Raw genomic sequence first — 21,963 nt, forward strand, 5'->3', positions numbered from 1 at the left:
TTTTACACATTGTTTAATGGTTTTACTTTTTTTTTTCCATTTCATCTTTCAGGATTCTTTATTCCTTTGTCAAGTTTATAACACCTGTGTTGTTTTTGTTTTCTTCTTGGCTTGCCTTGTAACAGAATGTCATGGGAGATTGCATTTTTTTTCTCCACTTCTTCAGCATCACTAAATTTAATGTCCTGTGGCATTTGGTTGAAGTCAGACAGTACAGGAAATAACATTTACATTAATCTCTGAAGTCAGTCAGAACAAAGTGCTTGACTCACTACAATGCAAGTGATGTAGGCACAGTACAATAGTTTTCCCAAGGAATGTTGGCAATGAGTATGCAACAGCTCATCTGATTCATAGAAGACATTCTAGCCTAATTCAGACAGGAAGTGAGTCCATTATCTGAGTTTGGCCAGCATGCAGATGAGCTTCAGGGAAGCAAACCTGGGCACGGAAATAACTTTTTCTGCGATAAAGACTGATTGCTATTTATTGTTTTATTAATCTATAGAGTGCTATATTACTGCACAATGAAAATAAATTGGTAATATAGAAATTAGCTGAAACTGGTGTGCTTTAGCTGGCAATTAATGTGTAGTGAGGCCTTGGAGCTGTCCCTATCTTCTTCTTACATGCATTTTTTTGACCTTTTTATTTACATACAGTAAAGGGGGAAAGCTTCTAGAGAAAGGTCATAGATTGCTTAGCATATTGTATGTTCAAATATATTGAAGTATAAATATCTCAAAGAGGAGAGAAGAGAAATAATTTAAAAGCTCAATTGAGATTATATAATGGAAAATGTAAAACCATACTGGTACATGTTTGCTTCTTTCTGAAGGGACATGTGCTTGCTAAGGCCCCTTTTAAATCGCCATTTTAGTAATGGAGAAGCTTTGAGTTTCAGGTACATGTTTCAGGAAAAGTGTCCTTTGGCCTGCTGTCCTCATTTAATCTTTTGAGCAGCTAGTTATATCCTGATTGTTCATAGGTGATAAGCCAGGAGGATTGAGGGTTTGCTCCTTCTTAGGGTGACAAGATGTCCCGTCTTTTTCTTATATAGGTGCCTATTCCCCCCCACCCTTGTCCTGATTTTTCACATTTGCTGTCTGGTCACCCTACTCCTTCTTATCCTGACCCTGGAACTTCTACAAAGGTGAGGTAAACCTATTCTGGCACATAGTCACACTGATACAATGTAAGATTTGCAGTAGCCGGCCTAAATGTGTAAGGCAAAGCAACAAGCTTCACAGCTTAGGTACAGTATAACTATTGGATATGTGACAAAGTTCCGCTTCTGCCTTGATGGGTCTTGCGCTTATTGGCAGATTTGCTCACCTCAGAGATTCATGGCGGCCCTCAGTTTGGCCACTTTTGGTAGTGGCTCAAACCTGCCGTTCACTCAGCTAACCTCATCACTGGCCAGCATGGGGAAAAGGAAAGAGAACAATCCCTGCAGTCTCTGCTGGTCCACCTAGTAGGTCGGGGACAGGCCAGGGACCTTCCCCTCTGGGACAGGCCAGGGCCCTGTGGATCACAGCTGTCTACAGTGTTTCATGTAACACCTGTATGACAGCTACAACTCCCTGGGCTACTTCCTAATTGCCTCCTCCCAACACCTTCTGTATCCTCACCACAGGACCTTCCTCCTGATGCCAGATAGCGTTTATACTCCTCAGTCCTCCAGCAGCACGCCCTCTCACTCTCAGCTCCTTGCGCACCCCTCTCTGACTGAAGTGAGGTCCTTTTTAAACCAGGTGCCCTGATTAGCTCGCCTGTCTTAATTGATTCTAGCAGCTTCTTAATTGTCTCCAGGTGTCCTAATTAGCCTGTCTGACTTAATTGGTTCCAGCAAGTTCCTGATTCTTCTGAAACTGCCCCTGTTACCTTACCCATTGTTCTGGAAATGTTCCTGTTACCTTACCCAGGGAAAAGGGGCCTGCTTAACCTGGGGCTAATATATCTGTCTTCTATCATTCTCCTGTAACCATCTGGCCCAACCCTGTCACAGATAATAATCTCACCTTGAAGCCCATTGATTGAAAACTAGATTGAAAGGGAGAAAGTCATTGCTAGTTACTGGAGTTTTGTTTCCACACTGATTTCCACCCTACCTACTCAAGGTTTTGAAAGTTTTAGCATGCACTTGGTGGAAGGTAAACAAGTTAATTAAACAACAACTGCTTTAGTGTAAGGAGTTAATAATGACAGCTGGTGTTGCAAAGACTGGTATCCATTTTTACTACAGTAGAACCTCAGAGTTATGAACACCAGAGTTACAAACTGACCAGTTAACCACACACCCCATCACCTCATTTGGAACCAGAAGTACACAATCAGGCAGCAGCAGAGACCCGCTCCCATCCCTCCCCCCCGCCTCCCGCCCCAAAGCAAATGCAGTACTTTGTTAAACGTAAACTATTAAAAAATAAAGGGAAAGCAGCATTTTTCTTCTGTGTGGTAAAATTTCAAAGCTATATTAAGTCAATGTTCAGGTGTAAACTTTTGAAAGAACAACCATAAATGTTTTATTCAGAGTTACGAACATTTCAGAGTAACAAACAACATCTATTGCCCAGGTGTTCATAACTCTGAGGTTCTACTGTAATATCTCTTACCAAATAATCAATCTTGTTTCACATATTTGTTAAAGAGATATTAGAATTTACAAAGATATCAGATAAAGATTCTTATATAATCATCCCAACCAACAAGTAACTATCTTTAGACCATATTTATGTGCTTCAAGAGGTGCACCTAGATCAAAATCAAGGGAGTTGATTTACAATAGGAGCTGAATTTGGCCCTTTGTGGGGTATTGTCGTTAAAGAGACATGGTTAGTAAAGTTTTCAAAAAAGAACAGAATGCAAAATAGATTTCACTTGACTAGTTTTATCTACACACAGGCATTTCTGAACAATCTTTCAGTTGGTTCATAGTAATGTTTGCACATTTCATATCAGAAATAGACTTCATTCCCCTTTTCTTAAGCTACTTCTTTAGAACAATGAAAGGGGAAACAGTATATAAAATAAATTGATTTGTTTGATAATGCAAACCTGCAAAAAAGTATTTTAGGTGCATCCTGCATTTTTTACAAACACAATGGAAATATACTGTAATAAATTCTGTGCACATCTTTCATGGAAAATCAAAATTAAACACTGCTTTAAAAATAAATAAATAATACTCTGTATCTGGGTCTAATTTACCCTCCAATTACATCTTTAAAACAAACAATTAAAAACTAAATTCAAAATCATATAATGATTTTCAGTTCTGACATGTTTTTACAACCTGTTTAGCTGCCTGCTAGCAAAAACATTTTAGTCTGTTTTATTTATTTATTTATTTTATTTTTGAGGGTGTGGGAGGGAGAAAATACCACCACCTTCCTAAACAGCTGTATCAATTTGCTTTTAGGGCACTGATTACCATATCTGTGGTGGATTGCCTGCATTTGGTATAGAATGGGATTAATCCAGTATGGCTCCTCACTTAAAACACTTTGCTGCACTGCTTTGCCCTAGCTACACTATGGGTCAGATTCTTAAAATTACATAGGCACCTGAATATGTAGGTGGGCATCAAGGCCTGCAGCCTCAATGGTGTTTAATTTCCACTGAAATAAGTGGGAGTTAGGTGCCTAAAGACCTCTGGTCCCTAGTGTTTTTCAAAAAGCATTGAGGCACCTAGGTCCCAATGAAATAATTGAAATTTATTTCAATGAGAGTTAGCTATTTTTTTTTTTAAATCTCACTATCTGCTTATATAGGCACATAAATACCTTTGAAGATTGGCTAAATCTCAAAAGAATTTAGGCACCTAACTGCCAGTTTGGCCACCTAAATCCCAGAATCAGGCACTATGGGAATTCAAAAAAACCCCAATCAGCTGCTGATGAACCTGCAGGCACCTAAACTTGCTCAGCAACTCAATTTTTGCAGTAAAAGTTCCCTAGGTGCCTGTATTTCTGCCTCTGCACATACACACTTCAGCCCCACCTTTGCATCCAAATGCCTAAGCCCCAGTGTGGTACGTGAACCAGAGAAGATAACATTCCTCCACCTGACTCACCTGCAGTGCCCGATCAGTGAGCATGTTCAGACAGATCTCACCTACCAGATTGGGCCACCATAGGCCAGCTCACACAAAATGGCCAGAAGCGGAAAGGCCCTCCTTCATAATGTTTCGCCTAGTGGTTAGGATATTCATTTGGGATGTAGAAGACCCCCAGTTCAAAACCCCCTCCACCTAAGAGGAAGAAGAGATTTGGACTGGGATCTGCCCCCTCAAGTATGTGCTCTAACTACATACAGTTCTAGGATGTTCCGATGTGGGATGCTCTCCATCGCTCCTGTTGAAGCTGGATAAATAATTTAAGGTTGTAATTGGAGCAGGGAGTCTCGATCCTGGGCTACAGAGTCATTCTCATGCTCTGTCTGTATGTCTCTCTCTCTGGTCCAATGAGTCTTTCATTATTTAATCTGAGTGCAACAGCTGCAACAGAAGAGACTGAGGGAGTCTCATCCCAGAATATGCCATACCTCCAGAGTTTGGAGTACTCTCCTGAAAAGTTGTAGCTGCCATTTCAAATCCCTTCTCTCCCTTGGTGGGTGGGGTGGAAGAGAATCTTGAACTGGAGATCTACTACATCCCAGCTGAGTATCTAACCACCAGACTAGAAGTTATGAGGGAGGTCCTCCTCCCCATCCCCTGGCTTCTTGATACAACAGTGCAGGCACCTAACCCAAAGAGAGGATTTGCAGCTGAGAATCCCAATCAGCGGGAGGTGCCTCCCTCCGGCCCAGATGTAGATGCCTATCTCCAAGAGAGGGATGGGGCAAAGGACACAACCCTTAACTTGGCATCTTCCATTGACTAGCTAAAGTGCTGGCTTTTGTGGATCTCATTCTGAGGAGCCTATCTCTCCCCATACATTTTATAGGGAGCCTAGGTGCCAAACAAAGGATTCATGAATCCTAGTTATTTTCTAGGCACCTACAAGTCAGGCATGGTGACACTCAGCTTTACCACACCTAAGTTTCTTTGTGAATCTAGCACTAAGTGCCTATGTCACTTTTGAAAATGGGATTTTTAAGAGCTTTTGGAAATTGCACTCTTTGTCACACAAAATTGTACAGAACTCAGGCTAGCTTGGAAGGCTGAAGTGGAAATTAGTTCTTCTGGGATCTGAACCTGAGCTTCCTGAGAATCTAGGTACAGATATTAAAAAAAAAAAAAGATGCTTATATTACTGAATCATTGCCTTATTACCTATAAATTGTGTAATTACCTCCTCTTTGTTCACAGATTCCAAGGCCAGAAGGGATCATTGTGTTCAACTAATCTGACTTCTTGTGTAACACAGTCTATAGACTTCCCCCAAATAATTCCTATAGTACATCTTTTACAAAAACATCCCATCTTGATTTAAAAATGGTCAGTGATGGAGAATCCACCACAACCCCTGGTAAATTGTTCCAATGGTTAATTACCCTAACTGTCAAAAAGTTACCCCTCATTTCCAGTCTGAATTCTCTATCTTTAACTTCCAGCCTTGGATCATATTATACCCTTTCTCTGTTTGACTGAAAAGCCCGTTCTAAAATATTTGTTCCCACATAAATTACAGACTGTTATCAAGTCACCTTAACTTTGTTAAATTAAACAGATTGAGCTCTTTGAGTCTACCACTATAAGACATGCTTTCTAATTCTTTAATCGCTTTCATGGCTCTTCTCCAAACCCTTTCCAATTTATCAACCTCCTTTCTGAATTATGAACATCAGAACTGGACCCAGTATTCCAGCAGTGATCACACCAGTGCCAAGTAGAGAGGAAATAACAGCCTCTGTACTCCTACTCAAGATTTTCCTTTTTATGTATCCCAGGATCACATTAGTTCTTTTGGCCATGGCATCACACCGGGAGCCATATTTTGCTGATTATCCATCATAACTATTTGATCACAGGATGACTATGAGCCACCAATGTGATGAGGCCATGAAAAAAGCTAATGCGGTCTTAGGATGCATCAGGCGAGGTATTTCCAGTAGAGAGAAGGTGTGTTAGTACCATTATACAAGGCACTGGTGAGACCTCATCTGGAATATTGTATGCAGTTCTGGTCTCCCATGTTTAAGAAAGATGAATTCAAACTGGAACAAGTACAGAGAAGGGCTACTAGGAAGATCGGAGGAATGGTAAACTTGTCTTATGAAAGGAGACTCAAAATGAATGCTTGGTTTGTTTAGCCTAACCAAAAGAAGGCTGAGGGGAGACAAATATATCAGAGGGGTAAATACCAGGGAGGGAGAGGAATTATTTAAGCTCAGTACCAATGTGGACACAAGAACAAATGGATATAAACTGGCCACCAGGAAGTTTAGACTTGAAATTAGATGAAGATTTCTAACCATCAGAGGAGTGAAGTTCTGGAATAGCCTTCCAAGGGGAGCAGTGGAGGCAAAAGACATATCTGGCTTCAAGACTAAGCTTGATAAGTTTATGGAAGGGATGATATGATGGGATAGCCTAATTCTGGCAATTAATTGACCTTCAACTATTAACGGTAGATATGCCCAATGGCATGTGTTAGGATGTTAGATGGGGTGGGATCTAAGTTACTACAGAGAATTCTTTCCTGGGTGTCTGGCTGGTGAGTCTTGCCCACATGCTCAGGGTTCAGCTGATCGCCATATTTGAGGTCGGGAAGGAATTTTCCTCCAGGGTAGATTGGCAGAGGCCCTAGGGGGTTTTTCTCCTTCCTCTGCAGCATGGGGCACGGGTCACTTGCTAGGGGATTCTCTGCGCCTCAAAGTCTTTAAACCAAGATTTGAGAACTTCAATCACTCAGACAATCGGTGAGAGGTTTGTTACAGGAGTGGGTGGGTGAGATTCTGTGGCCTGCGTTGTGCAGGAGGTCAGACTAGACGATCATAATGGTCCCTTCTGATCTTAAGGTCTATGATTCTATGATAACTCCCAAATCTTTTTTCAGAGATACTGCTTCCCAGGATAGAGTTCCCATTCTGTAAGTATGGCCTACATTCTTTGTTCTTATATGTATACCTTTACATTTAGACATATTTATATATATGTATAGTGTTTGCTAACACCCAGTTTACCAAGCAATTCAGATTGCTCTGAATCGGTGACCTCTCCTCTTCATTATTTATCACCCCCCCCCCCCAATTTCTGTGTTATCTGCAAACTTTAGCAGTGTTTAGTTGATAAAATATATTAAGTAGCGTAGGGCCAAAAATCAAATTCTACAGGACCCCACTGGAAACATACCTGCTTGATGATGATACAATTACATTTTGAGATTAATCTCTTAATCAGTTGTAAATATATTTAATGTGTGCCATGTCAATTTTATATTGTTCTAGTTTGTTTGTTTTTAATCAAAATGTCATGTGGTATCAAATCAAATGTCTTACATAAGTCTAAGTATATTACATCAACACTATTACCTTTATCAACCGAACTTGATATCTTTTTTTAATGAGATTGCAAATTAATTTAACAGGATCTATCTTCAGCCCATGTTAATTAGCATTAATTACATAACTCTAATTCTTTATGAATTAAGTCCCATGTCAGCTGCTCTATTATCTTGCTCAGGATCAATGTCAGGCAGATAGATCAATAATTACCTGGGTCATCCCATTTAACAGTTTTAAAACTGGCACAGAATTAGCTTTCATCCATTTTTCTGGAACTTCCCCAGTATTCGAAGACATATTGAAAAATCAACATTAATGGTCCAGCAAGGTCCGCAGCCAGCTCTTTTAAAACTCTTGGATGCAAGTTATCTGGACCTTCTGACTTAAAAATGCCTAACTTTAGTAGCTTGTGTTTAACATCTTCCAGAGATACTAGTGGAGTGGAAAGTGTTACCTTCACCACCACATGATGACACTATATCATCTGTTCCCACCCACAATCCAAAACAGAGATATATATGGAACACTTCTGCCTTTTCTGCATTATTATTGATAATTCTACCATTGCCATCTAGTAATGAACCAATATAATTGTAAGAATTCATTTTGTGACTTTTTAATATATTATAAGAACTCCTTATTACTATCCTTAACTCTGCTTGCCACAGATGTCTCCTTATGTCTTTTTGCTTCCCTTATCAATTTTCTACAATTCCTAACTTCTGATTTATATTCATTACTATCAATTCCCCCATTCTTTCGTTTGTTATATATTTTTATGATGATGATTATTATTTATAGCTGCCTTAACATCCCCTCTAAACCAGGTTGGAAACAGTTATTGTTGAAACAGTGATTGTCACATTTTGGTTAATAGTCAAGTCTCGACAATGGTTTCCCCTTAACTTCTGCACTAAAATCAACTTCTTTGTTCTAGCCTTCAAGCCAACCTAGCACCTCCCTAAATCTCTTCTCTCTTTGGTTTTAATTTGTCTCTCCACCCCACTTCTCTATCTCATGCCTCACAATTAATTACCATCTGCTTGCTTTTCTCACATGCTAGTTCTTTCCATATGTTGTCCCCTGCGACTGGAACCCCTATCTTGAAATAGTCCAACACAGCTAAGTCCATAAAACACACTTCTTTCTCCCTGTAGAGAAATGTTAATTAATTAGATTAAACAAATTAACAACCCTTCTCTCTTCTCCCCCACTATAATTGGTAGGATGCATGGAAAAGGTCACCATTCAGTCCAAACACTTTTCTTTGCATCTTTCAACCTTTTTTGTTTTTTGTATCTATTTAGAAGATGTTTGGTACAGCAACCCTCCATACTATTGGGCTATACAAATAAATAATAATACTTACAGCACAGTTAATTATTTCCTTACATTGATCATATTCATTTGTAGTTGTGTGCAATAATATTCAGTCACACACAGATTCTCACATTAATTTACAATTCTTCTCTGATTCTGATCTTCTGTTCAGAAAGTCTATTTTTTTATCTATTTTTAGGAAACAATCATTGAGATTTTCTGACTCCTTTCAGGATAAAAGGGCCTTTTGAGTAGCTGGCATACCACTTGTAATTGTTGCTCAGTATCTCCTCTGGTATATCATTCTAGTAAATGATATTTCATCTACAGATATTTTCCAGTGCATTTAATTGCAGGCTCCAGGGCACATAACAATAAGAAATCATTAATTCAACCATTATGGATACGAATTTAAACATGACTTGTGTTTTAAAAAAATAGATTGCAGATTAAATGTTGTGCTGTGAAGAAGTCACAAACCAATAGTCTACCACTTCTCTTCACACACAGCTTTCTGAGGTAGACATTTTGATCAGAAGATTCAGTAAATGCAGGGAGCAATCCACTCTCTGTGCAGCATTTCACAATAAAACAAGCTGTTGAACTTATGCAACTTCTGTGTTTTTAACATTCCAACAGCACTTATATGTTAAGCCCCAATTGTACTCCAAATTGATTCCTTAACAAATTGACTGCATTTATGAAGTTTTCTTGGGGGATGGGATGCCTGTCAAATTAATTGACTTGTTTATTTAAATGTAGGCACACTAGGATATTCACATGACATACATGTCCTGTTCTGAGGAATGTTTCAAGAGTCAGGAGTCATACTATAATATGCCAACATACTTCAACACAACACAGCACAAAGAACACAATGAAAAATAATCTGAAATAATAAATACTGAATAGATACAAAATGCTGAACTGGCTCCTGGAAAATGTACAGTAAAATATTTGAGGCAAAAGTGATTCCAATATTACACTCACAATTGGCTGTGACCTCAAAATTCTGACCCACTTTAAAAATAAAAATTACTATTTTATATTCACAAAAGTCCTGCTCCCATGGATGGAACTAATCTATTTGTTGTGCCATATAAGGTTCATTCATTTTAAAAAAGGATATCAAACTGCATTTACTATGCAAATGTGTTAACCATGTCCAAACTTTCCAAATCCGAGTGGCTAAAGTCTTGCACATAAATCCATATTTAAGTACCAACATAAAGGTGAACAGATTTTAGTGTGCTCTTAATTCTCACATCTCCTTCTGAAGTCACCAGGATCTGAAGGAGCCTAAATATCGATTTAAACACCTGAAAATATTTGCTCCAGTGCCTACAGAAGCAATTTTCAACGCAGGAATTTTCACTATAAATGATTATTATTATGCAAAGCTGGGGTGTCACATCACAAGACTCATTTGGACTAGCTGTCCTGCCACAGACTCCGAATCACACACACATGCATAGAAATGTAATATTATGTAACCCACCCTTTGCCAGACACTGGGAAAATTCTATTATATTTCCTGACTTTGGGGGGCCAATTCAGCTTTCCCCAACCAGATTTCCTGGGGGTCAGGAGATGCTGCAGCTTCCAGTTTGGGAAGATATTGAAATGTCACAGAATATCTCCCCCTGCCCTAACCATGATTATTCTATAAACCAACATGTTCAAACCTTTCACAATGCAGAGAAGAGAGCTTACACTGGTTTGCTTTCTGTCCTTGTTTAACTGCATGCAAATGTGTGAAAGCTTTCGAAGCTGGGTTCCAGGGGCCCAATTCTGCACCCACTGAATACAGTGGCAACACTGCCATATATGACCCAGATCATCAGCTGGTGTAAACAGATGTTGTACCACTGAAGCCAATGTAGCCAATCTGATGTGGCCCTTTGTGTTTAGTTGATATTGTTACAGCACTGCACTTCCGTTATACTTTTTTTTTCCTTTTTTTAAGGAAAAATAAAACCTTCAACAGTTACTTTTTTATATAAGAGTTTTATATGATTATGTAACCTAAAATTGTTTTTGCTTGAGTGTTTTATTTCTGTTTATAAAACGTTGCATAATTTAAGTGAATTACAGTGAAATTTGTCCATCAGCAAAATATCTATAATCCACCTAAACCCTCAAAATAGGGTTTAAGAGTGACTTAAGTGATGCATAGGCATTCTACATGTGGTGAATTTTCTCCTCAATGTTTAAATTTGACAAACTTTTAAAAAGACCAATTTTTGTACAATCTGAGGGTGTAAAAGTTGTTAGAAACCCAGCAAGGACACTGGGAAGACTATTTAAGGGACTATTTAACAACCACTTAGAATCTGAAGTTGAGTATGCCTTTGTATTAAACAGTCATATATAGGCTTGGCAAAATTCGATCTATTTTTATAATTTCAACAAATAATATTTATTTAAAATTTATTTTAAGCCTCTTTTTCTATTTCTATCAATTTAAATGTTCCCAGTTGCAGGATATGTGGGGGATCAGACAATATTTAATTTCAGCAGACATTGAGATTCAAAAAGTAAAAGTTTCATAACCATTAAAACACAAATTGTCAACGTCATGCCAAAATATACAAAGTAAATATCTTTAAACCAAACTCTAATAAGTTCTCAAGCAATAGGTTTTTCTTACTTTGCCTTTAGAAAATTTTGATTATTATTGATGGGAATATTTTTTCCATCACTTTGCGTATGGATGGTGAAATCAGTGTTTACCAACACTTATCGATAGTAATCTAATCCTTCCAAGCCTAGTCTTAAAGCACCCTTACTATGAAGGTGAGGGAGAAGTCTAGTCAGAACCTGGATGAGAACTGGAAAAAGGGACTCCAGAAACTCTTGAGCTGACAAGGAGGGTTGTGTTCTGCCTTGATTTGGCCTAGAGAATTAAAATCTGATCCTTTTTCTGAAACTCCCAGACTGCTGCTGATACTATACTTACATCGAGAAGAAGACCTGGTCTTTACTTCTTTTAAAAGTGAAGTGTTTATTATTCCTGCAGAAGACATAATGTATTCCAAGATAAAAGGATTATGGAGCTCTTAGACCCTGAATAAGAAATTGAATGTGCATGGCCACATCCCAGAACCTGCCTAGACTCTCACTGACTTCAATAGGGCTCCATGTGGGTGCACAATCAGTTGCCAGATTGGGGCCTTTGTCTAGAGCCCTATCACTGCAGTTGATGTATAGTTGTGAAATAACTGTAGATAAGAATAATGTTTAAGTTCAAAGAGCTGCATGTTTGTGTGATTTTATTGTTTCCATCAATGAACAACATATTGTGCTCTTTCAGAAATTAAATCCTATACACAGTAGAATTAGATGGCATAAGAATATTTACTTTTGTATTTATATTCATGGGTGGCGAACCTCCTACAAAATACGGGACAGGAATTTATACATGAGAAGTCGGAATGGGAACGATGAGTGTGGGAAAAGGAGGAAAAATAACCATGAGGTGCCAGTCCTCTTTTATAATTTTGTTTCTATAATACAAAGAGGTATAGTAAAGTAGAAGTCAGAGTGTTTCTATATCCAAGCCATGGCATCTAATTTGCACTTGTACTGACCCAGGGATTCACACTGTTCTCCCAGCTCATGATTAAAACCTGATCCCTATGACCCACCACAAATATAAAAAAATGCAATTATGCCCTACGCACTTAACTTTTCTTAGATCATTCACTTTTGGTCAAGCTTCTGTGCCATAACAACCATTGACGGAAATGCTGTCATGACCAATAACAATAGATATGCCTCACCTCATGTCCATTTCAGTCTGGGTCTTGTCATAAACGACTCATCAGAATCACCCCACGTCCTTCCCTGATTGCTACACATACAAGGTAACTCCCTAGCACTGTCTAGAGCATTTCCTTCTTCTACCCCTTTCACTTGCTTGAGGTTGGGTTAACTGAACATATATGAAACTGGACTGCAGGTACCAGGAAGAAAGGGGGCCAAAGTAAGGATGGAGTCATGGTTTTAATTCTGAATTTTGAAGGAGTTTGGGGTGTATTGCAGTCAGACACAACACATTAAAGGGTGAGATTTTCAAAGGTGCAAATGGCTATGAGGCACCCAACTCCCCACTGACCTTCAATGGAAGTTAGCCACCTGCCATTGAAGAGCTCCCCTGAGCTTTACTGTTTCCGTGTAATTTGTTCCTTCCGCTTGCCCCCAACCTCCCGCCTAACTTTGGTTTTATGCATATTTATTAAACAAGACCAACTAAGGTGAAGATATTACAAAATCAAAGACTGGTCTCACACAAGTCTTTTTCAAAACACTTTCAAGCAGTGCTTAAAGATATTTTGAGATGCACCTTAGTACCCATACATATGCTCAATGCTTCCTTGAGACACTATTCCGGGTAGTTTCAACAGAAGACCACCTAAAATTGTTATGAGGTGCTGGGCCCAATTCTACCCACAAATAAATTCACTGGGAGTTTTGTCTTTGACTCCAGTATAGTATCCATTATAGCTCTCATTTGGATTTATTTCACAGAAATTGTGTGTGTTCTTTGAAGATGTCAGCAACAGAATTTTAGTTTTAGTAACCGATATGAGATCAACTATGATCAGGATCAGTGTGAATTCTAAATTATTATGTGGGCTCATTTTCAAACAGTGCTTTTTATTCAATTACATTAAATTACAACAAATTGAAATGAATGTGGTTCAGTGATGCAAAGTCACAGGAGTTTTCAGAGCTGTTATTTTCTTCATCTGATTTTTGCACTTCACATAATGGTACCCTTGGATTTCCTAACCAAACTGTCATACTATGAGTTATTAGTTATTCACAACTTTATCATCATGCCCGAGATATTATTATTCCTTCTTCTTGAGTTTAAGACACAGTGATAATATGAAATTGAAATTTCATTGCACTGCAGCCAAGGAAATGATTACTACAAAAGGCACATCTGCCTACAGCTCACAAAGCACAAATGTGCAAAGGAAGATCTATGGACCACAGTAACTGTACTCTGGTCTTTTATGAATATTTTTTCTATTAACAGGAGTGTCAGAGTCATTTAAGAGAAAAGGGATGGCTGGCTTAATCTAACATTTTATTATTGATTTATTTAACTCTATGTTATATGTAGCATCCCTGTGGTAGCAATATGAAATATAGGGGAAACACCAATAATAGGTCTTTGTGGGATATCAAAGAATACCTATCTCTTATATTGGTCTTTTCATCAGTAGATCTCAAAGTGTTTTACAAAGGTCACCCTACTTTACAGATAGGGAAACCGACAAAGGGATGGGAAGTGACTTTCCCAAAATCACCTAGCAGGCCTGTGGCAAAGCAAGGAATAGACGCCCAGGTCTCCTGAGTCCCAGTCCAGACACGAGGCCATTGGCACTTGATCACTTTATAAGATAAACATGTATAAAATATGCCTGCTAATAGTAAAAGAAAACAGCAGACAATGTTGCTTTCTGGTTACCAAAGTACTATTATAAGGGAAATGAGCGCATCACTTTTGAAATCAGGGGAGGAGGGATGTTGTCTGGGCTTGCTGGAGGAAGGTAGCAGTATTGGAAAGTGTGTGGGGCGGGATGGGGGGGCGTGAGAAGGAGATCAGAAACTGTTGCAAAAAGGTGGGTGATAGTCAGCTGTGTGGTGCTGACTCACCCCTTGGGAATGTAAGGATCCAAAGGCTTTAAAAGGTGCAAGTCCTGGTGGTGGAAGCCCTTTCTCCATACAGTAGGCAAAGCAGCACCCACCTTCCCTCCTCTTGAGGTGCAAATATCAGGTGGGTCAGGACCTGTTATGGGCACTGTGCTAGTTACTCCTTTTTAGTGGGTCTGGGAAGAAAATTTTCTCTCACCACCATATTGGCTTTGGTGGAATGGGGATTTTTGCCTTCCCCACAGCAGGTGTCAGGGAGGACCTATTATGGTGAGGAGGAAGCGGGGTTAGGCTGTATGTCGCAACTTATTTGGTAAGTGTGGGGTGGATGTCCAGTGCAAGTACTCCATAGGGAAATCATCCAGTGAACAGATAAATGACCTGGTAAAGGATTTAAAAAGGAGATGCTGGTTAAAGGAACGGTGGGTGGGGGAGGGGAATGAGGATCCTGTGAATTGTAAGGCAAGGAGCCAACCCCTCTTTCTGATGGCCCACCTTAACCCTCAAAGGAGGGGTGGATGAGTAAGGTCCCAGCCATGGGTTGGCTGGGGAACCTAGGCTGGTGGAAGTCCTGTGTAGTTATTTGAATGAACATGGAGTTGCCTGCACTGTACACTTTTATCTGCTAGGTAGTCCCAGGCATCTAATAATAAAGTTTCAGCTTGATTAACTCTATATCAGGTGTCTGCTGTCCTTCTTTTGGGATAGCCAGACAATCTAGGCTTGCACTTGAATCAAGAAAATCACAAATTGATTCAGATATCTGCTTTGACAAAAGAATAGGCCAGAACTTTCAAACATAACTCCTAAATACATACATCAGCATCTGGAGTGCTCTGCACCTTTGGAAGCTAAGCCACTTTTATTTATTTGCCTCAGTATGGATTTTGGAGTCTAGCGTTTGCAACCAAATTTAAAAATCGTGGTTAAAGACTGTAAAGACAGTGCAACCTTGAAAACCCAAACTTTGAGTGCTTAATGTTAAAACATATACCATTAAGCATGGCTATTCTAACCACGGAATAATTGGTTATAGTTAGTTTTGTCTGATTTAAACAATAATGCTAAATCCATGCTTGTCACACAAAAACAGCAAAAAGTGTTTAGAACTGATTGCATTCTTTGGCTAATTGTACATCTGTATTGCAAATGCAGTATGCATCTTAGCTGGAAGTCTAAAGTGTAAAGGCAAGAATACCAGAACATCAGCCACAGAGACTTAATCTTCATTTCCTAATATATAGTTGGATAAACTCAAAATTGAATTGTCATGAGCCTCTTGTTAACAGTTAACACTTACCACTGAATCGTGTTTTTGAGAGTGCTTCAGAATCTCTCCGTGGGAGGCAGCATGTCGTCATTTTAGTTGCCACACAATTTTTCTCCTGTTAGACAGACACACGTTGTGCCTTTTATTAATACAAATGGTACTGTCATCTCAAAATACGTCACACTACTTTTTGTTTTTTATCCTTTTAACTTTCCGTAAAGGGCAGGCCTCCACACATACTAGTTTCAATTAGCTAAATTCCTCTCTTCTTTTCCCCAAGAACACTATGAGTCGAAGTTAAGACAGAATAGTCAGTGTGTCACTGCTAAGTTTGGATTTGTTTATTGATTTATTTTTAAAACATCAAGCCATCTTATTACCCATACACACAATAATAATAGCAAAAAAGACTTTGCAAGGTATGCCTGAGGCTACCAGTTTACCACTGATTTGTGTTATAATAATCTTCAGCAACGTATCTGTCCAGATCCGCCACTGACTTAGAAACAGATTTTCAGCTCGTTTCTAAGTTATTTATAACAAACAATAATTTGCAAAATAAATGCAATTGAATTTTAAAAATCTCCACATCACCTGTTTAAAGGCAGGCATTTTGCAATTTCACTTCAAGATACCAAATGGCACAATAATGAGATCTGCTGAATATAACATGTTATTCTTTATATATTAGGTGCTTTGTAGCGATATGTAGCAAATGCTAATATGGCTGCCACCAAATAGAAATCCATTTCCAGTGTTCAGTATTGTGCTTAGAAGCACTGTCACTACTACTTGTACGATCCCTTTCGGAGCTCAAAGACACTGCAAAACATGAACAGGCTACATCAGCTCTCCTCTTGTTGTCACTGAACTAATCGATAAAGACAAGCACTTTGTGTGATAAATAAAACAATAAGGGACGAAGGTGAGGTAACCTTGCATCCTACTAGCTCTCTAATAAAACTGACATAAATAGTGTATTCAAGAAATCAGGTCTAATGCATTAGCCACAGGACGGCCCTTACTAATGCAGTACAAACAATTTTTCAGTGTGACAACAATTATGCTGTGTAAACATATACTGCTTTCAAAGATCACTGCTTCCTACAATCCAACCACATGCCCTTATCATAGGGAGCAGACACGACTTTCAGGTGGCTGATGAAGAAACGGACGATCATCCATGCACAATATAGATTTCTAAAGGGTATTAGAAAAATGTACAGTAACTCCTCACTTAACATCAACTGTCGTTTCATTGTTATGTCCCTGATCTATTAGAGAACATACTCATTTAAAGTTGTGCAATGTTTCCTTATAACGTTGTTTGGTCGTGGGGACTTGGAACCAGGGTGGGCCAGCAGCCTCCCATCAGATCCCCTCCAATCCCTCCCGCCCCCCAGCAGCCCTGCAGATCAGCAACTCCCCCCTCCCTCTCCATGCCTCCCTCCACAGCAATCAGCTGTTTCACGGGTGTTCAGGAGGCTCTGGGGGGGAAAGGGGGAAGGAGCAAGGATGCGCTGGGTGGATGGGATGGAGTGGGGGTGAGCCGGGGGCTGAGCACTCCCCAGGCAATTTGGGAAGTCGGCGCCTGTGCAGCCGTGCATGCGCCGTCCGGAGGGAGTGGTGCGCTCTAGCAGGAGAGTGTGGGTTCGTCATCTCATTCAGTTTCCACAGGGAAGTGTTTGCAGCCACAGCCATGCATCTATTGTGTCTCCTCCCTCCTGCCTCCCTCGGTGCTGCCAATATCCTGGTTGATATCAACACAGTTGCTTTAGAAGAAGCTCAGGAAGTTCATGAGCAGGTCCCCAGACAATCCTCTGATTAGAATTTGTTTAAAACTTATACTGTGTAATGTCTTTCGTCTGGTGAAAAAAATTTCCTTGGAACCTAACTTCCACATTTACATTAATTCTTATGGGGGAATTGAATTTGCTTAACATCAGTTCGCTTAAAGTCACATTTTTCAAGAACATAACAACGTTAAGAGAAGAGTTACTCTGCAACCTATTTGTTGGCTGCTGTCAGTGAAAAACATTTTTTAACAGCTACAATAAGGATGACAGACTTTCACCCACATTCTGGTCCCAGTGAGATCAATGCAAGTTTTGCCATTGTTCTTAAAAGGACCAAGATTTGGTCCATAATTGCTATGTGCTGATTCCACATTGAGTAGCTCTTATTCCCAATGAGTTGTCCCATTGACTTCAGTCAAACGACTCATGTAAATAAGTGCTAGTCAGTGCCAGGGCTGAAGAACTGGTCCTCATTTAAATACAAAGATGGGGAATATCTACAAATACTGATGTTAGATACCACTGGATGGATAATGATGTCTGAATATAATGCACTTATGAAAAAAATATTGGTGCAAAGCATGACTACTTATTAATAAACAACTTGTAAAGTGTCTTCGCTAAACTGTGGAAGTGTCCATCTGGATATTTATTACATAGTTTGAGAGGAAGCCTAACATTACAGTAATTAGTTTATACACACCCTCTGAGGAATCAGGTGCTGAAGATTAAGACAACTTTTATTCCAAGCTATGATAATGTTTCAAATCTCTCCATATGCTAGCATCAGTTTTTTCTGGGGATTTCAATGCTGATGTAGATTCTGACCACCATTCCAACTCTTTAAGAGTAGTAAGTGATTAAACCTAGGATACAAGACATAAGGATATAAGGAATGGCTGGATAGTGAAAACCCACTAGGCCCAACATATCTTCCCCCTTTCAATATTTATTTTAACCTTGAACTTCCCTGTTTAGTCACTGCATATAATTTAACTCACACTATATGCAGTAAGTGTATTTTAAATTAATTCATACTCCTACTTCGATAAGTTTAATATTTTTATTGCTGAGTGAGATAGTTCTCTTACAATTACCAACCTCACAGTGAACACTTAAATAATGAATCCATTCCCTGTAATTTCCTCACCATTCCTCATTCGGTCCCATATTTTGGAACTTATACACGAGCCAAATGAGTGAACACCAGTCTGTACTGGGATTAACAAAACCTCTATATCCTTTTGTTGTATTAAATACTGTATTATTATAAATTGAAATCATCCTTACTGATATAATCCCTCTTTGGTAAACACATCCTTCCGTGGAAATGATGGTCAATACTGAACAAAATATTCTCAATGAAGTCTAGTGAAACAACAGTATCACTTTTTTAAAAATCAAATTCTTTCTTTCTCTTGAATCCTCACAGTATCTTTAATTTAAAACAAAACAACTCAGAAACCATCTTTAGCCATAAAAACAGATGATGATTTAAAAGATTTTCCTTTAATATTTACTTACCATTTCTTTGATCAGTAGGATGAATAATTATTTAATTTAACACGCACACTCTTATTTTAGTACATTGGCCTTACTTAATATCTGCCTACATTAAAATAAATATTTCACTGACTGGCCAATTCACTTAAAAGACTCAAATCCTTCAGTTTCATTTTTTGTATTATTATTAGATAGGTCTTTGGCATGTGGGCCAACTTTGATATCCCACAATCGATATCAATTTCTTGTGGCTGTAATCAGCAGACAAGACTGTCGAAATCTGCAGATAGGTAAGCAAAGCTGGCATACAAAGATAAATTCACAACCTGGTGCATTACAATGCAATGAATAAATAGCAATATTTCAGATGCAACACAGAGTAAGTAATGTCTAATATTCCTGGGCTAAGGAGCTCCACCAGATGTAACAATTCAATAGCTGAGTGGTTTCCCCTTTCATGAGTTAGTTTTCCACTCCACAAGCTATTTTACTCCTGTGCCAATAATTACATATCTCTGTCAATTATATTTGATGCGGAACTTTGAAATAATTCTCATTTTTAAAAAATCCAACATATATTGCATTTCCTTTGCTTTAAAGCCCACTGATACTTTGGATCAGACCTCAAGCAGTTTGTTGTGCAGTCCTTCCACATATAGAACTACCATAGATTTTAATGGTCACTATTTAAAAAAAGGAAGGGGAAAGGTAGAGTATGACTGATATTTCAGGTAAAGTATGACTGAAGTCTGACAGATTACAAATTAGAGGTGGATATGTTAAAAAAAATGATAAGCATGACCTTCTTTTAAGAGATCACAGGACAAGTCCTCTAGACAAATTAAGCTTTTAAGAGTGCCCCCACAGTTAATCCTACAATGTGTTTGTTATGTCTTTTGTTCTTCAAATAAATGCCTAACATAAAGGAATTGAGGTAAATGGAAGGCAAGCAGAGAATAGACAAAGTGTTCAAGGAAGAAATTAGGAGGAAGGTGAATTTGTGGCTCTCAGTGATAGGCTTAAGAGTTCACATTTGAGGTGAACATTTGAACATGTGATAAGAATGGGATATGAACAACCAGCAAAGATAGCTTGGGAGGAAGAGGATAGCAAGAAAAAATGTGGAAGACCGAGGATATGATGGAAAGGCTCCATCAAGAAAAGTTTTGAGAGAAAAGAAGTGGAACTCCAAGACCTATGAATTTATGCTATGAACTGGAAGGAGTGGTGAAGAATTGTGGGTATCTCTGACCCGGTGTAAACAGGAAAGGGAGAAAGAAAGAAAAGGGAGACATAATACCAAGGAACCACAGGAGCACAGTGGGGGACTGTAAACAGGTGCTAATCCAGGGTGCCCCCCTCATAGACTGGGATGACACTGCAGGCACCCTGCCTCAGTTTCGTTTTCAGTCCTCAAAAATAATTCACATACACCTAGAGTCTTTTAAAAAAATGTTCCCCTTCTCTTGGGATCTAATTTATTAAATGTCATTCAGATCCCAAAAATGCCCCAGAAGGTCCAGAATAATCAGTTTGCTGATCTTCCGTGCACAATGTAGAGCTTATTTGTTTGAGCAGGCCCTGGCAGAGGGCTGAGGCAGTGATAGGGAGTGGACATCTGGTGGAAAAGTGGCATGTTTTTTTTTAAGCTGTATTGATCACAGCTGATCATGACTGGGGTTCAAGTAATGTGCAACGGGGGAGAGCGGAAGAAGAAGTGCTGCTGCGTTGGCTAATAGTTACTGTATATATCCTCAAAAAGAAAAGGAGTACTTGTGGCACCTTAGAGACTAACCAATTTATCTGAGCATGAGCTTTCGTGAGCTACAGCTCACTTCATCGGATGCATACCGTGGAAACTGCAGCAGACTTTATATATACACAGAGAATATGAAACAATACCTCCTCCCACCCCACTGTCCTGCTGGTAATAGCTTATCTAAAGTGATCATCAGGTGGGCCATTTCCAGCACAAATCCAGGTTTTCTCACCCTCCACCCCCCCCCCCCCACAAATTCACTCTCCTGCTGGTGATAGCCCATCCAAAGTGACAACTCTTTACACAATGTGCATGATAATCAAGTTGGGCCATTTCCTGCACAAATCCAGGTTTTCTCACATCCCCCCACCCCCATACACACACAAACTCACTCTCCTGCTGGTAATAGCTCATCCAAACTGACCACTCTCCAAGTTTAAATCCAAGTTAAACCAGAACATCTGGGGGGGGGGGGGCTAGGAAAAAACAAGAGGACACAGGCTACCTTGCATAATGACTTAGCCACTCCCAGTCTCTATTTAAGCCTAAATTAATAGTATCCAATTTGCAAATGAATTCCAATTCAGCAGTTTCTCGCTGGAGTCTGGATTTGAAGTTTTTTTGTTTTAAGATAGCGACCTTCATGTCTGTGATTGCGTGACCAGAGAGATTGAAGTGTTCTCCGACTGGTTTATGAATGTTATAATTCTTGACATCTGATTTGTGTCCATTTATTCTTTTACGTAGAGACTGTCCAGTTTGACCAATGTACATGGCAGAGGGGCATTGCTGGCACATGATGGCATATATCACATTGGTGGATATGCAGGTGAACGAGCCTCTGATAGTGTGGCTGATGTTATTAGGCCCTGTGATGGTGTCCCCTGAATAGATATGTGGACACAGTTGGCAACGGGCTTTGTTGCAAGGATAAGTTCCTGGGTTAGTGGTTCTGTTGTGTGGTATGTGGTTGTTGGTGAGTATTTGCTTCAGGTTGCGGGGCTGTCTGTAGGCAAGGACTGGCCTGTCTCCCAAGATTTGTGAGAGTGCTGGGTCATCCTTTAGGATAGGTTGTAGATCCTTAATAATACGTTGGAGGGGTTTTAGTTGGGGGCTGAAGGTGACGGCTAGTGGCATTCTGTTATTTTCTTTGTTAGGCCTGTCCTGTAGTAGGTAACTTCTGGGAACTCTTCTGGCTC

At 39.3% G+C, this 21,963-nt stretch overlaps 1 protein-coding gene across 5 annotated transcripts in view; it reads right to left on the reverse strand.

Moving 5' to 3' along the window:
- Window positions 1-21,963, reverse strand: part of NLGN4X (neuroligin 4 X-linked) — a 248,917-nt gene that overhangs the window by 188,184 nt on the left and 38,770 nt on the right. For 3 of the 5 annotated variants that reach the window (XM_084632563.1, XM_084632567.1, XM_084632565.1), the window contains exon 2: window positions 15,737-15,821. The exons of the other annotated variants lie outside the window; for them this stretch is intronic. The gene's annotated coding sequence lies outside the window, so the exon portion shown is untranslated. The remainder of the gene's footprint in view (window positions 1-15,736; window positions 15,822-21,963) is intronic. 5 annotated transcript variants of the gene reach the window in all.

Source organism: Lepidochelys olivacea, assembly GCF_965140295.1.
Source record: "Lepidochelys olivacea isolate rLepOli2 genome assembly, chromosome: 1".
Classification (NCBI taxonomy): Eukaryota; Metazoa; Chordata; order Testudines; family Cheloniidae; genus Lepidochelys; species Lepidochelys olivacea.